We start from the raw sequence: 13,642 nt of genomic DNA on the forward strand, positions 1-13,642 counted from the left end.
CATGGCCAATGTCTCTGCAAAGACCAGGGTGGAATGAGGGTATAATTGTTTGGGGATGGAAAGCCTGTTTCCCTTAGCTCTGGTACTGGTGAGTCAAGGGATAGTGCTGGGGAGAGGCAGTTAGGTCTTTTGCTCTGCCACCGCATTCCTATGTGACTTTGGAGGAGTCCCCCCAGTTCTCTGCAACAACCTCTGTCTGGAGACATCTCTCTGACCTCCACAAAGTTCCTAAACTAGGTGGTTGTGCCCCAGAAACAGCACTATATAAACACAGTAATTACCCAATCATAAAAATACTTCTCTTGGAAAAAAAAAAACAACCACAGTAAGTAATGGGGTAAAGCCAGAAGCTTGAAAAATGCAGCATTCCTCCCCCGAGAGCACACATGAATCATTGCAGCAACCAGAAATGAGCTGAGAGTTTCCCATTGCACCCGCTGGAACTGGAGTGGCTTTGGCCACCTCCGCTCCAGCCAGTTTTGGCCCCTGTGCCTGGTCAGGAAACCAATTTGGCTGCAACCGTTTCTCGCCCCAGGCTCCAGTTGGGAAGGGAGGGCTTTGCTGAGCCAAAAGGGATGGTGACTGGGTGTCTCCATGATTAGTCATAGCTGCCCCCTCAGCAAAAGCATTGCTGTGTGCAAAGCCCCAGGGAGCAGAGGGTGACTGGGGCTACGGGACGAAAGGCAGGAGGGAGGGTGGAGGGGAAGTAGCTCCATGCAAGGCCAGAGAGCCCTTTGGGGAAAAATCTGATGTTTAGCTGATTTCTGCTGTGGGTGACTGCAAGAGGATGAGGATTGTCCCTGAAGCCACGACAGTGCTGGCCTGCCCCGGAGCAGGGGGGACATGCCTGGCAGCAGGACCTGCGTGGGGTGGAGGGACTGACAAGCATCTCTGGCCAGTTCATCCTACCCTGCTTGGGGCAGGAGGGGTGAGGGCTGCTATAAAATAACCCCCAGCCCTTGGGGGTGTCTATCGGGAGCAGGAAAGGGGCAGAGAGACACCCCCTTAGCCAGCCACTTTGCAGGGTCCCATTCATGCACCCACCTCCTTGTGCCCGAGCAGCTTCCCAAACACCTACATGCCTTTCTCGAGGCACCCACCCTGCTGCTTCCCAGGGCATCGTGCTCCCATCCCACCAAGCTGCTGCTGCTGTGATTTCAAGGCATTAAAGACAAACACTGTCCTGCGGCAGCAGGGGAAACTACTGGGGGGTTTTGCATGAATTTAATTCCCCTGCATTGGTGGGGCCAGGAGTGTCCCTGTGCACCTGTGGTGCATCGGCTTGGGGAGGAGGCTCCTGGTGTGAGCAAGCCAGCTACACTGCTTTGCTTTTCCAAGCACAAAGCAAGCCTGGGGGTAGCTTTCCTCTGAGGACACCGTTCTGCACATGGGATGAGTTTTGTGCAAAATTCCTTTAAAACTCCCCAAAGACTAACACCCTGCCAAGGAAGGGAAATGCAACAGAGCAGCTGCTGAGCCCAAGCGAAGGACTCCTGCACGGAAAGCGACACTTACCCCTGAGTGAACCCCCAAAAAAGTTGCTTATTCCAGGATTTTCCACTCCGAAGCACCTCTCACCCTTGCTTCATGGTGTGCCGGTGGTGCTCAGCCTCCCTGGTCCCCGCTTGCCTTGCACAGTGGGGTGTGAGCACCGGTGGGGCGAGGGAAATGGGGGCGCGCTGGTCCCCGGGAGACGGCTGCCTCGCATCTGAGCGAGGTCGGAGGAGGCAGCTGGCGCAGGAGGGCCGGGGGGCCGGGCGATCCGCCGTCGCAAATGGGATCCAGATGGGTTGGTGCTGGTGTTCCTGGGGCTGAGGTCAGAGCTGCTCATCACACACAGTTCCCCCCCCGCCACGGGGGACGCCTCCATGCTGTGTGGCTTCCCCTTCCCGCACTGGCCCCGCCATCTCCAAAATGTTTCTCCCTGTTATCAGCGAGAAGAAATATATTATAAAAAAAAAATAAATAAAAAGGCCCTGCAGAGTTGCAGGAGCCGATTTAACTATGCCTTTTGGTTAGGAAGGGCTGGGCTTGGATGTTTGCAGGAGTCAGGATGTGCCAAGGACCATACCAAGTTACGCAGAGCTCTGGCAAAGCACCGTTTGGAGATGCTCGAGGCTGCAGAAATCTCAGCCTTTCCCCCAGAACAGTTACAAGCGTCAGTGCAGGGGGAGAGAGCTGCCTCTTAATGCAGTTTCCTATTTATGTGTAACAGCTGGGGTTTTTATCTGCCCAAATGGGGAGGAAAATCTGGGGGGGGGGTTAATGTTATAGCATAACTCATACATAAAAGTTAGCACCTTAGCAAAAGGATAAATATTTTAAAATACGTATAGCCTGCTGAAAGACTTAAAGTAAAAGTTTGAAAGGCAACAAATCAACTCAGCAAGCTCCTGACCAGCAATTTATTTAAAAAAAAAAAAAAAACAACTATGCTGTGAAAAAATGCCTTTAACCTTTTATCAGGCAGGCTTAGGGACTAGTTTTATTCCTCTGCCTCAACCAACAGCATGGCACTGGTCAAAGTTAAACATTTCAGTCTGGACTGGGTTGTGTTTTGCAAGAAACGGTGGTATGGAAACATTAATTCTTATCTCTTGCCCAATTTGGTTCCATATAAGGCTGGAACTGAGATGGTGTCTCTGGAATCAAATGGTCGGATTCTCTCCATTTCAAATGGGGATTTATTATGTTTGCTCTAGGGTTTGTGCTGTTTGAAAGACTAGCCACATAAAGAAATAGCTGGAATGCTTCAGGAAAGTGCTGAGCCCTTCAACTGATGCAATAGCTCATTTTAGAAAGGGTACTTGGCTTGACGCTTCAGACTGAATGCCAGCCTCGCAGAGGGATCCAGCACAAACGTCCCTAGCCACGTGCCGACAGCAAGCAGGGTGCCGTGTCCCCCCTAGATAAGGCAAGCTGGAGCTCAAAGGCAGGGTGTTCCCAAATAATAAACGTGCCTGGCAAGAGGGAGCTGCAGCTCCTCGCTGGGTGTCAGCGGGCAGGGGATGGAGGAAATGGGGTCTGATGGAAAGCAATGACCAACATGTAACAGCAGCCAGGATGGGTGAGGTACAGCTGTTAAAGGATAAAATATGTATGATGGAGGTGCGCTATGTCGGCAGAAGCATCCAAACCAAAGGATTTTTCTTCTGAATTCAGTTGTCAGGGAGAGAGCCCAACTGCGATGCTGTGGTGGCACCAGCATCCCAGTAAAGCAGCAGCTTGTGGCCATATGGGTGCCCTTGCCCCGTTGCCAGCCTCCTACTGAACAGGCAGGTGACGTGCTATCCTGCATCATCTCCTGCCTTTGGGCTTTCAGGCTATCGCCCCTCTTATGAATCTCAGCCCTGCTGTTACTTGTATGATGCATCCAGCAAGAATTACATCCACTGAGTGGAGTCCAGTGGTTCTAGTTTGCTGCCACCAGTGGAAACCAGTGTGGTCTCATATGAATTCAACAGCCGCTGGGATCTCTATTGCCTTTACTTCAGATATGCCTTTGAAAAACAGTTTTCTGTGTGGCAAGGAGAAGCGCAGGAAGTCATTTTTAATTGACTAGCAAAACCAGAAGAACAAAACAGAGGAAAGCTCCAGGCACCCCCAGAACAGTAGTGAAAAACAGCCAAGATAGAGGATTGTAGATAAATAATGTAACAATACTGGCAAAATGCGTATGACCTGCATTGTATGCCTATCACAGCTTGATTGAGAACATATTTAACTTGGAAGTCAGAATTTATTCTTTTTGCGATGTTAGAATTTTTTTGTCTTAATAAGGTTTGAATGCTACAGTGACTTTTACCGAGTGCTCCAATAATTAAATGAGACTACAGGAGGTTTTAAATTCCCATCTGATTGCCTTTATAACTGTAACAATCAAGCTGAAATGTTTTCCCTTTCCAAAAACAAGCTTTGTAACTGGTGCACGGGGGAGAGCAGCCAGCCGGGATGCTGAGGGTGTTTCAGGGTGTGGTTATATTTTTTTTTTGTTCTTTTTTTCCCCCTTCTACTTAGGGGAGTCCTTTCCAATCCTGCCTTTAGCTGTTTGTGTTAGTGACCCCCTGCAACGTGGTCCCCATCTACCACAGCAACAACAGGGAACCTAGGCAGGTCCTGCCGTGGCTGCTGTGATGTTCCAGGGGTGACATCTGCAGGGACAAACTTTTTTCTATCCCCAGACTGAACAAACCCTCTCTGATAATTAGCAAAAGACCGAATCACATTGCATTGGTAACTTCTAGAGGCAGCTGGGACTCAGTTTAGCAAGATTTCCTCCCTGGTGTATTAATAACTAATGTGATTAAAGCTATGAGTCAGGAAAAGGGTTTTGAGGAATTCTCTTTCCACCCCCGACAAAAAGCCCTGTGTGCTACATCCTCACCTGAATGCAAAAGGGATGTTGATGTCCTCCCATCCCCAGAAAAAGGGTCTCAGCTTAGGACCCTTAAAAAGCAATTCAGTGAAACAGGCAGAGGGGTGACATTTTGCAGTTCTTTTCTGTGCGCGAATGTGTTTCAGCTGGGCCAAGTCTACCCTCAAGTTAAGAAATGCTCTGTGGGTTTTCCCCGTGTCATTCGCACAAGCACAGGGTGGCTGGCTCTGGGGTCACGTCTGCGGGGACACTCGGAGGCATCCTGCCATGGCTCCATCCTTGAGCACCATCTGCTGGCTTCTCCTCCAGGGACTCCTCGGGCATCCACCAAACCCCCAAGATCACCTTCTTTCCCCCTAATAAAACCTGCTTCTGCAAGATGGGGCTGCTGCTTACTCTGAAATCAGTGAGTACTGCCGAAACCAAGGGTTGTACCACTATTTTTTCCATCACCTGCCTGAGCATCTGCACAGCGGACTGGAGGTGTGGGGTCTGGCCATGGCCTTTGCACCCCTATTGCAAAGCAAAGCCAAGAGCTGCTCTGCTTGAACAAGGGCAGAGTTGCCGACTGCATTTTCATTTTGCTTGCAGTAGATTGTTTTCAAGCTGCCCCTTTTGCCCAGATAGTTCCCCTGCCATCAGCAGCCTGCTTAGGAAGTGGTCCAGGAGTTATTTTCTGAAGCTTTTCTTGGTTCTGCTTTTCTCCTATGCTTTCTGTTTACCTGTCTGGCTCTGTACAAATTTGTCATGTATTTATATACATTTATTGATGTATTTGTCATGTTCGATACCACCCTTGACTGAAACAGCTGGGGGAAAGGGCAGGATCATCTCTAGAGCAAGGAGAGAAAGTAGAGAGAAAGCAAACTGGGTGGGTCAGGGTGGGAATTAAGGCAAGAGAAGAGCCACTGGGCTCTACACTTCTCATCCCACAGCCCTAAAAAAGACATTAAAACACTGCTGAAAAATCTCCCTCCCCTCCTGAAGGATTAAATTGTGATAGCAGATTCAAGGCAGACTGCACTAGGAAGGGAGCCTTGGGGGTGCTATGGCCACCCCAACAGCCTGGGTCCAAATTGTGCTTAATCGCGATCAAGGGCACATTCCCTAATTGGCATCAGGGGAGGGAGGTTTGTGCCCCAGCACAGGTTGGTGGCATGGATATTAGTGTGTTCCCAGGGCTCCTTGGGGTGGTGCTGAGGAAACCGTAGTCTTGGGATCTCTCTGCCACCAGCTGTGTGCTTACAGGTAATTTGCCTGCTCTGTCTCACCTTCATGTCTGTAAGACAGCAGGGATTGCCTCCCTAGCTTATGTCGAGGGCAAAAAACAGGGATCAGTGCGACTGCTGCAGAGGAAGGAGTAGTCTTATGAAGCTGAGCATGGATTGGAGTCTTTTGATCTTGATTTCCAGAACTTTTATTCCCCCAAATCAAAGCTCTTAAAAATCTCTGCATATGCTAGAAGATACTGTGCTTTTGATAAATCAGTGATTTCTTAAAACGGTGCCTGTTTTGTTGGGAGATTTTTGAGGCTAATGCTACTAATAAATCATGGCAACAGGCTAATCCCAGAGAGAAGCAATAAAAGCAAACCTACACCAGGGCTGCGCATATTATCTGAGTGTATATATACACTTAATCCATGGTCTATTGGAGAGAGCGTAATTCAAAAGAAGCAGCTTGGAGCCCTGACCAACAGCATCCATCCTGCAGAAAGCCCTTCTGCTGGAAGAGCTTTTCAGCTTCTGAGATGACAAGGAACAAACTACTCTCAAATATGTAAATAATGTGAATATTTTCCCCTCTAGCACAATGTGCAGCTTGTCAGTCCACAAACTGTAATGTGAACCATGATGCTCGGCTTCTGGGAAAGATGGTAGCTGAGCTCTTTCAGAACAAAAGATAACTAGAGAGGCATGTGTGAGATGCATTTTGGCCAACACAGACCTTGCCAGCTGTTGCTTTGGGTTGCTCCTGTTTTCTTGCATTAGGTACTTCCAAGTGATGCCTTGCACAAGAGGATCAAAAATACCTTCCAGAGTTTTCTCTCCATGTCCTGTGCCACTTCAAAGTCCTGCTGCATAAAAAGCCATTTGAAATGAGCTGAATTTCAGTGGTTCAATGAAACTTCCTATTGTGTGATGGAAACAACCGTTACTAAACACTGGGGAGAGCAGTGAGGTGCCTTGAAAGGAGCTGGAGGAGAAGCCAGAAATAGTCACTGCCCACACGGACAGGATGATGTAGTGACAGACGAGCCAAAGAGGAATTGTAGGGAGTTAATCATAGCCATGAATGAATGTTATGTTAGTTGGGAAGATACAGGGAAGGAAGACCTGAGGGTTTGCTGTAGCCAGTTCATTGGAAACCTGTTGTCATTGTGCACAGTGGTGAAGGGAAAAAAATGGTGGGTTATGGTAAAAGGGAGAGGACAGCACTGGAAAAGTAAAGCTCTGTATTGCTGTACAATACATCCCAGTCCCCAGCCGGTATGTTCTTGTTAGGGTTCCCTATTAAAGGACTAAGAAAATGTCTTTTTATTTTGCCCGTGTGGGTTTTTCCCCAATAAATGGAGTTTTCCATGAGCAGCCGTTGCTTGCAGTTAAGATAAGAAGAAAGCTAAGGGAGCAGCAATGCTGGAGTCTGAAACAGCCCGTGAGGATCGTGACCCACACCCCAACCTCGCCAGGGCTGCTGCTTCTCCCCTGGGGCACCAGGTGCTCAGCCAGCCCTTGCCGTGCTTTCCTGCCAGGTGATCAGCCTGAAATTTCTGCTTTTTAATGTTTGGAGCCCATACCAAGTTGAACAGGCTTAATTCAGCTGTGAAAATTGGGCCACTTTCCTGAATTGAAAAGAGCTGTGAATTAAAGGGAGAAAGCTAAAGGCAGATTTTGCTCAAGGCGATCACGTGGATTTGAGCAGGGTTGGATGCCCCCTCACCTCTCCATCTCTCCCATCATGCAGCTTCTTGCTTTCCCCTCTGGGCTTAATTGCTTTGGCTTCATCCAACACCTAATTGTCCCTTTCTAGTCTCTTGGGCCTTAATACAGGGCATGAATTTTCTTTCCTGAGGGTGTAAGTGACCACAGGAGCTGGCAGGGTGCTGGCAGCAAAGCTTAGGGAGGGTCGTGGTGGGCAGAGGTGGCTGCTGCTCCCCAGGGCACCACAAATCTGCAATGCAGAGGGTGATGCCATGTTTTGCAGTGACAGCAGAAAGTAGCATTAGTTACTGAGCATCCTCGTGTTGTATTGCATCCTGAAATTGCTGTTGCTAAAGGTAACCCAGGGTGGGATGCACTTGTTTCTCCTCTGGGGAGGGGTCCTTGCTGTCCCCAGCTGGGTGTACGGGGCACCTTATGCCAGGGGGTCCTGCTGGGTGGGCACAGGTGTCCAGGCTGTGTAATCTTGTGCTCTCCCTTATAAACATCCCATCATTTGATGGGGAGCTGATATAAACATCATCTACACACTGTAGCTGTTTTGTTTGGAGTTAGCATTAAAAAAAATAATAATAAATCCACCAGGAAAGATCATGTACACAGGCAGTACGTATTTATTGCTCAGAGGCTTGTCTGTGATTTTCACTGATCCTGTGGAATGACTCCTGCTTGAGGTACTTGTGTCTGAGGCATCTGGAGATGCTGAGTTTCTAACAGGGAGGTAGAACTGATTTCCACTGTGTCATTTTCTGTTTTGGATAGAGCTGATGAGGCATCATTTGGGAGGTGATGAATTTTCCCATGTAAATGGCTGGAGCTCCTTTGGAAACCAAAAAAGCTGAGGCTTTTTCCCAAATCCACCTAGAAACTCACTCAAAGCCCGGGTACATTTCCGGCTGGTCTAGGCAATTTTCAGAGCAATGTATTTTTCTGTGTGAGGGCAGAAGAGAGGTTGTGGAGAGTTTTTCTTTAAAGAAATACCAGTTCCTCAACACTGCCAGGTTATTCACACAATCAAATGCAAACTAGTAAGAAAGTGAAATCAACTTCAATACCAAATTAAGGTCTTGCAGTTAGGTGTGGAAAAAACAAAATTAATCTGGGAAAGCTGCACAAATGACCAGATGTAAGCTCTTACTTAAAATCTGGGTACAAAGGGGAAAAAGAAAAGGGCATTATTAAGTTATTTGCCTGGGGAAAAGAATGCTGTTTTGCTGAAGCTTGTACGTTTGGCAAGTGGATTTGTTGTTTGTTGGTTTTGTAGGAGTTGTGGGGTTTTTTGGTGTGTGTTTTTGGTGTTTTTTTTTTTCTGAGGAAGCCAGCCTGCTTTTACCAAGCCAAAGGAGAAGTTGAGGGTTTTTTGTCCTGTAGCTCAATTTTGGGGAGCAAATATGGGCTGCAGAGGCTCAGGGGGGTATTATCCTCCTTGCTGCAGCTGGAAACATCTCCCAATTACTGGGAAACCTCTGTGGCAATGAACCTTTCCCCAAATTTAAGCATCAATTTGGGCAATGGCATCTTCCCACTGGCACCTGCAGTCCCGGGGCCCTACTTCAGCCCCTGGCCTGGGAACGTTCCTGGATGTGAAAGATCAACCTATGTTGGGGCAGGAAGAGGTGGAGACGGCTTTGCATGGTTACCGTTGCTGTTTATCGCCCTTTCCGACCGCTCATGGCAGAAACAAGTGGAAAAAAAGCTTTCAGTGCTCTTTATAAAACCCGGAGCCAGCAGGCTTGCCAACCTTACAAATGTGTCCTCTGTCAAATGCTTCATTCATTCATTCTGCACGGGGACACGTGAAAATCGCATCATTTCCCCAAGGCAGAACAACAGCGCACTTGTCCCTAAAAAAAATCCCTGTGCTACCTAGCAGCACCTGTCAACTGCAATCAAGCTGGAACAGGAGTGATCTGTATGGGACTGAGCACCTATGCCAGTAAAACTCAGGAGGAGCGAGCCTGAGTGCCAGCAAAGCCTGATGGAGTTGTTCTGGCTCCCTGCGGTCCGTAAGTAATGTGGACAGGTGTGCTGTCCCCTTCCCTCTGGGATGGCACATCACTGCTTCTAGGGAGGAGGCACACGGAGGGGGCAAGTCCATGGTGGATGATGCTCTGTCCTAATTTCTTGCTCCTGAACCCGCTGCGAACAGGCACTCTACACCACCACCTTTCACCTGAACCTGCTCTCCAGAGCTCAGACACCAGGGCTTTTGAGTGTATCAAGCCTGACCCGCGTTCACAAGGGCTATTCATCTTCTTGTGAGCAAGTACATCTAAAGCATGCCTAATTCAACCACCCTCAAATATATGTAACCTCCACCAGTCTGTCCCAGTTTCAGGCTGTCTGGAGGCTGAAATGGTTTTAGTGTGAATTTTGCAAGTGGGGATGATTTGGAGCTGGATTAAAGGTGAATATGCTAGCAGCTATCCACCATTCCACCAGGTAAGGAGTTTTTTCAGCAAAAAGATGGAGCAGTTAAAACTGCTTTTTCAGTCTGATAAACGAGGTGGGTTAGCAAATGTTCCTAATCTTAAATACCCATTCTCCATCAAACCTTCTTGTAAATGCTGGATCATCAGAGGCTTGCTGGGCACAAAAAGCCACTATTTCAGTTAGTTTCTGAGCTTTGTAAAGGTGCAAAAAACTGCAGCGGAGCAGCCTTGACAGATTGCTTGTGGCTCAGCCAGGCAGCCACGTGCCAGGACAAGGTCTTGTATCAGAGATGGCTGGTGCTCCAGCTCAAAGCCCAGCTTTACCTCCATGGGATGCACCAGTGTGCATCAGCTCTCATGAGACTGGAGGCTGCCTACCATCCAGCTTCTCTTCCTCTCTGGGGGTGTGTCCCAAAGCTTGGATTTCCTTGCTTTATTCTCTGTGTGCTCCTGCTTTATTTGACAGTCAGGGGTCTCTGGTCCTCCAAGCAGAGAGGAGGCAGATGCCAAGTGGCCAACGAGCACCATCCACAAACACCAGCATTTCTTTCATTGGTTTCCTTTCCCAAATTGCAGTTAACCTGCATTAGGCTTCCTCCCTGCCTTTGGAGAAATCTAATACTTTGAATATTTATTTTCTTTTGTCCTCTGGCACTGGCAGCTTTGATTCCTCAGTCCATTGAACTTACTGTTCTTGAATTAGGAGGACTCACATCCAGCCTGGCCGCTGTTGACATGTGGTTTTGCTTTTTGTTGCTTCATGCCAGCAGCGTCTCGCACGGAGGATGGGTTTTCTCCTGCTGCCTGCTATCAGCACCGGAGCAGCTTTGGCAGTGATGCAGTGGCAGGAACCACAGGGAGATGCACCCCCCCAGCTTTCACTTCATTTGCAAGGAAAAGGTAGAGGTATTGGCAATGAGGGCTAGTGTTTGGTGAGTTACTGTTTTGCTCAGTCCTCCCAGGAAAATTAAATACTGGTAGGTTGCCAGCTGTCCCAAAATCACTCCTAATGTGAGCCAGATATGAAGGTAAAAGCTAAATAAGTTCATTGCCCTCAAATGCACAGCTCCAGAGGTGCATTACCCTCCCTGGGATGGAAACCCAGAAATACAAGAGGAAAGTGCCTCTTACAGCAGCACAGACTTGCCCCTAGCTCCAAGAAGCTCTCTCTGTGGCACTGTTGGCTGTGACCTCGTCCTCTGGTGAACGTTGTCCCAGCCTATGCCCTCAGAAATGGCTTTGGAGATGAGCAGAGCTTGTCCTTATGCCCAGCTCTGAGGAAGCCTCATGGTAGGGTCACCTGTGGTACTCACTCAAGGTGCTTATTTTCAGTGCCTACCCCAAAGCTTTCTGGCTGTGCTGATTGGAGGTGAAGGTATCACCAGCCAGAAAATAATCATGCTATATATTGGGTGATTCTGGTCCTTTTTTGCTTGCAAGGAAAGTATTATCCACTGTGAACAAAATGCTGCTGGGAGGCTGGGGCTTAAGCCTTAATGCATGACCCTTTCTAACCCAAAATCACATTGAGCACAAACATGGAGAAGACAAAAGCAACTTGCAGTCCTCTCTGGGAGGAGGTGGGACAAGCACCCTGCCACTGGGCTGCCAGGGTAGGGGGGTAAATTCCCCCGCACACCCCATCTGCTCCAGCTCATGGTGATGGTCTCGGTGCAACCCCCACCAGGCTGCCCCTAAACATCTGCCTCAGCGTGGGCACCTTCGCTGGGGACAGCAGCATTTTGGGTGCTGAGGATGTAAGGACTGACCTAGTGATGGCTGGCCATGCCAGCACCCTCCCGGGATGGATATATTTATGAGATTGCAGCTCAAACCTGTCTCCTGCTGGAGACACTTCCAGTGCAGGGCACGCACCTTGACAGCTTGAGCATGGTGGGAAAGGTCATCTCCTGCAAAGGCACAGCCCAGGCTGCAGCATCAGGGGCCAAGGCAGTCCCTCAGCTCTTCCAAACTGCCATTGCAGGTAGCACGCACTGGAAGAGGAGCTCTGGCAGGGCGTTTACATGATGTCCAGACCAAGAAGGGGATGCTGCTACGTGGCAGCTCACGGTCCAGTCTTCGGGCCATGGTGAACCAGGGTGCTGCAATAGCCTTGCAGAGCACCCTGCTCCCTCTTCATCTCCCAGGCCTGGCACCTGCTGCGCATAGAAATACCAGCTGGTACTCCCGGTTCAAGGGAAACTGCTTGGGTAGAGAACAACCTGCTGCAGGGTTAAGTCTGAAGGATCTTTTTTTTTTTTTTTTTTTTGTGGAACCAAAGCACCCGTTCAGTAATTTGACCTCTCCGCTGCTCTGCAGCAGGGAGGCTTTGGCGGAATGGGAACGTGCAGCGATGTACAGAGTACAGCATGTACATCGCTCATGCTGACAGCAGCATGTTCTCACTAATTTCTCCGTTGATCTATATTCTTGAGCAAGACTGCCACTGACATCCTCCTTGCTATGCCACAGAGGAGTGCAAACCTTCTCAGAAAACATCTGGTCATCTAGTTTCGCCAGCTCTCTTCTCTGCAAGTCCCTGGATCAAATTAGGCACTCGTGGGCTGAATGAACAAGCATTGTACGTGAAGCAATCCCCCACAGAGCCTCACGTCTCGCAGCTGGCAGCAGGGATGTCTGCAGGGCACTGACACTTCACTTCGTTTCCTGGAAGGGATGATCTGGCTGGTGCCTGAACAGGGGGAGGACAGTTTCAAGCAAGACAGTGCAGTAACTGGATACCTGGGGGGGCGGTGGTGGTGGTGGGTGCTTTCCCTATGGCATCCTGGCAGCTGGATAAATCCCCCACTGAAGGGATCAAGTTCAGCTGGTGTTCAGGGACCACTTCTGTGTCTAACATCTCCCAAGGGCTGCTGACTGTCGTGATGGTTTGGGGGCTTGGGGTGCATTATGTGGCTTTAAGCTGACCTATATGACGACACAGATGAGGTCTGGTATCGAGGAGTGCATCAGGGACAATGGTTTCTTCCAGTTGTGCTTTGGTGGAACCCAAGAATACTGTATTGGGTCAAGGCTGAGCAAGGTGTTGTACAAACATAGGGTGGGAAATGTCCCCTGGTCCCCTGCAAAGGACAACACCAGAGGTCAATGGCATAAACAGAAAGGGAAAACACTCCTTCCCTGCCGCCCCCTCCCGCCCCCCCCCCCCAACTCAGTGCTTCCGTATCACAAACTGGTGACTCAAATGTGACTCACAGGCATCACAAAGCTGGCCATCAGCTTTTTAACTGGGGTGGGTATGGGGTATTTGAAGGAGGATGCTGCAGGGGGGGTCTAGGTGTACAGCAAACAAGGGTCAAATCTTCTTTAGTATTTAACAGCAGAAGCAATTTTTATGTAAATGATCTGAAACTCTTCACAGAAATGCCAATTTGGCCTTTATTCAACTAGGATGAGGAATACCAGAGAGAGGAAGAGATTTGTTTTTTTTCCCCCTGTAAGAGGCCAGCCCTGGCTGGACTTCACTGGTCATGGGATAACAGTTGGGATTTTCCTTTTCTACCAAGAGAAGGAACAGGGAGGAGAAAAAGGCAATTGTAAGTGCTCCCCAGACACCGGCAGAGCTTTCCAAAGGTTAAAAATATGAGGGACTCTTAGAAATGATGTTTGTTTCTTTTCCATGGTTTAAGCTTTTGGGAGGGTGGGAAGGACACATCTCCCTTGAGAGTACCTGGCAAGAGAGCTGTGAAAAACTTATTTAAGAAAGAGAAGTACGCAGTGTCTTCAGCTATGGACAAAAATCCCAGTGTTTTGTCTCCATGCCCAGCCCCAAGCCAGGGTGATGGAGTATACAGAATGTGCCCAAGCTCAGCAGGCTGGGCTGAGCTCCCCTGAACGTCATGTTGCCAGAGGTCATGGTTGCCTGAAGTTGCAAA

The 13,642-nt window shown here is 49.0% G+C and overlaps 1 protein-coding gene across 13 annotated transcripts in view; it reads right to left on the bottom strand.

Annotated features, from left to right (window-relative positions):
* The window catches only part of COL6A3 (collagen type VI alpha 3 chain), a 62,973-nt gene extending 61,093 nt beyond the window's left edge, over positions 1 to 1,880 (bottom strand). For 3 of the 13 annotated variants that reach the window (XM_080399804.1, XM_080399805.1, XM_080399803.1), the window contains exon 1: positions 1,516 to 1,879. The gene's annotated coding sequence lies outside the window, so the exon portion shown is untranslated. Of the gene's footprint in view, positions 1 to 1,515 lie in introns of all 13 variants that reach the window. The other 10 variants (XM_080399807.1, XM_080399806.1, XM_080399798.1 and 7 more) reach the window with 5 other exon arrangements.
* Positions 1,881 to 13,642: the final 11,762 nt, after the last annotated feature.

The sequence above is a fragment of the Falco punctatus genome (assembly GCF_963210335.1).
Source record: "Falco punctatus genome assembly, chromosome: 8".
Taxonomy (NCBI): domain Eukaryota; kingdom Metazoa; phylum Chordata; class Aves; order Falconiformes; family Falconidae; genus Falco; species Falco punctatus.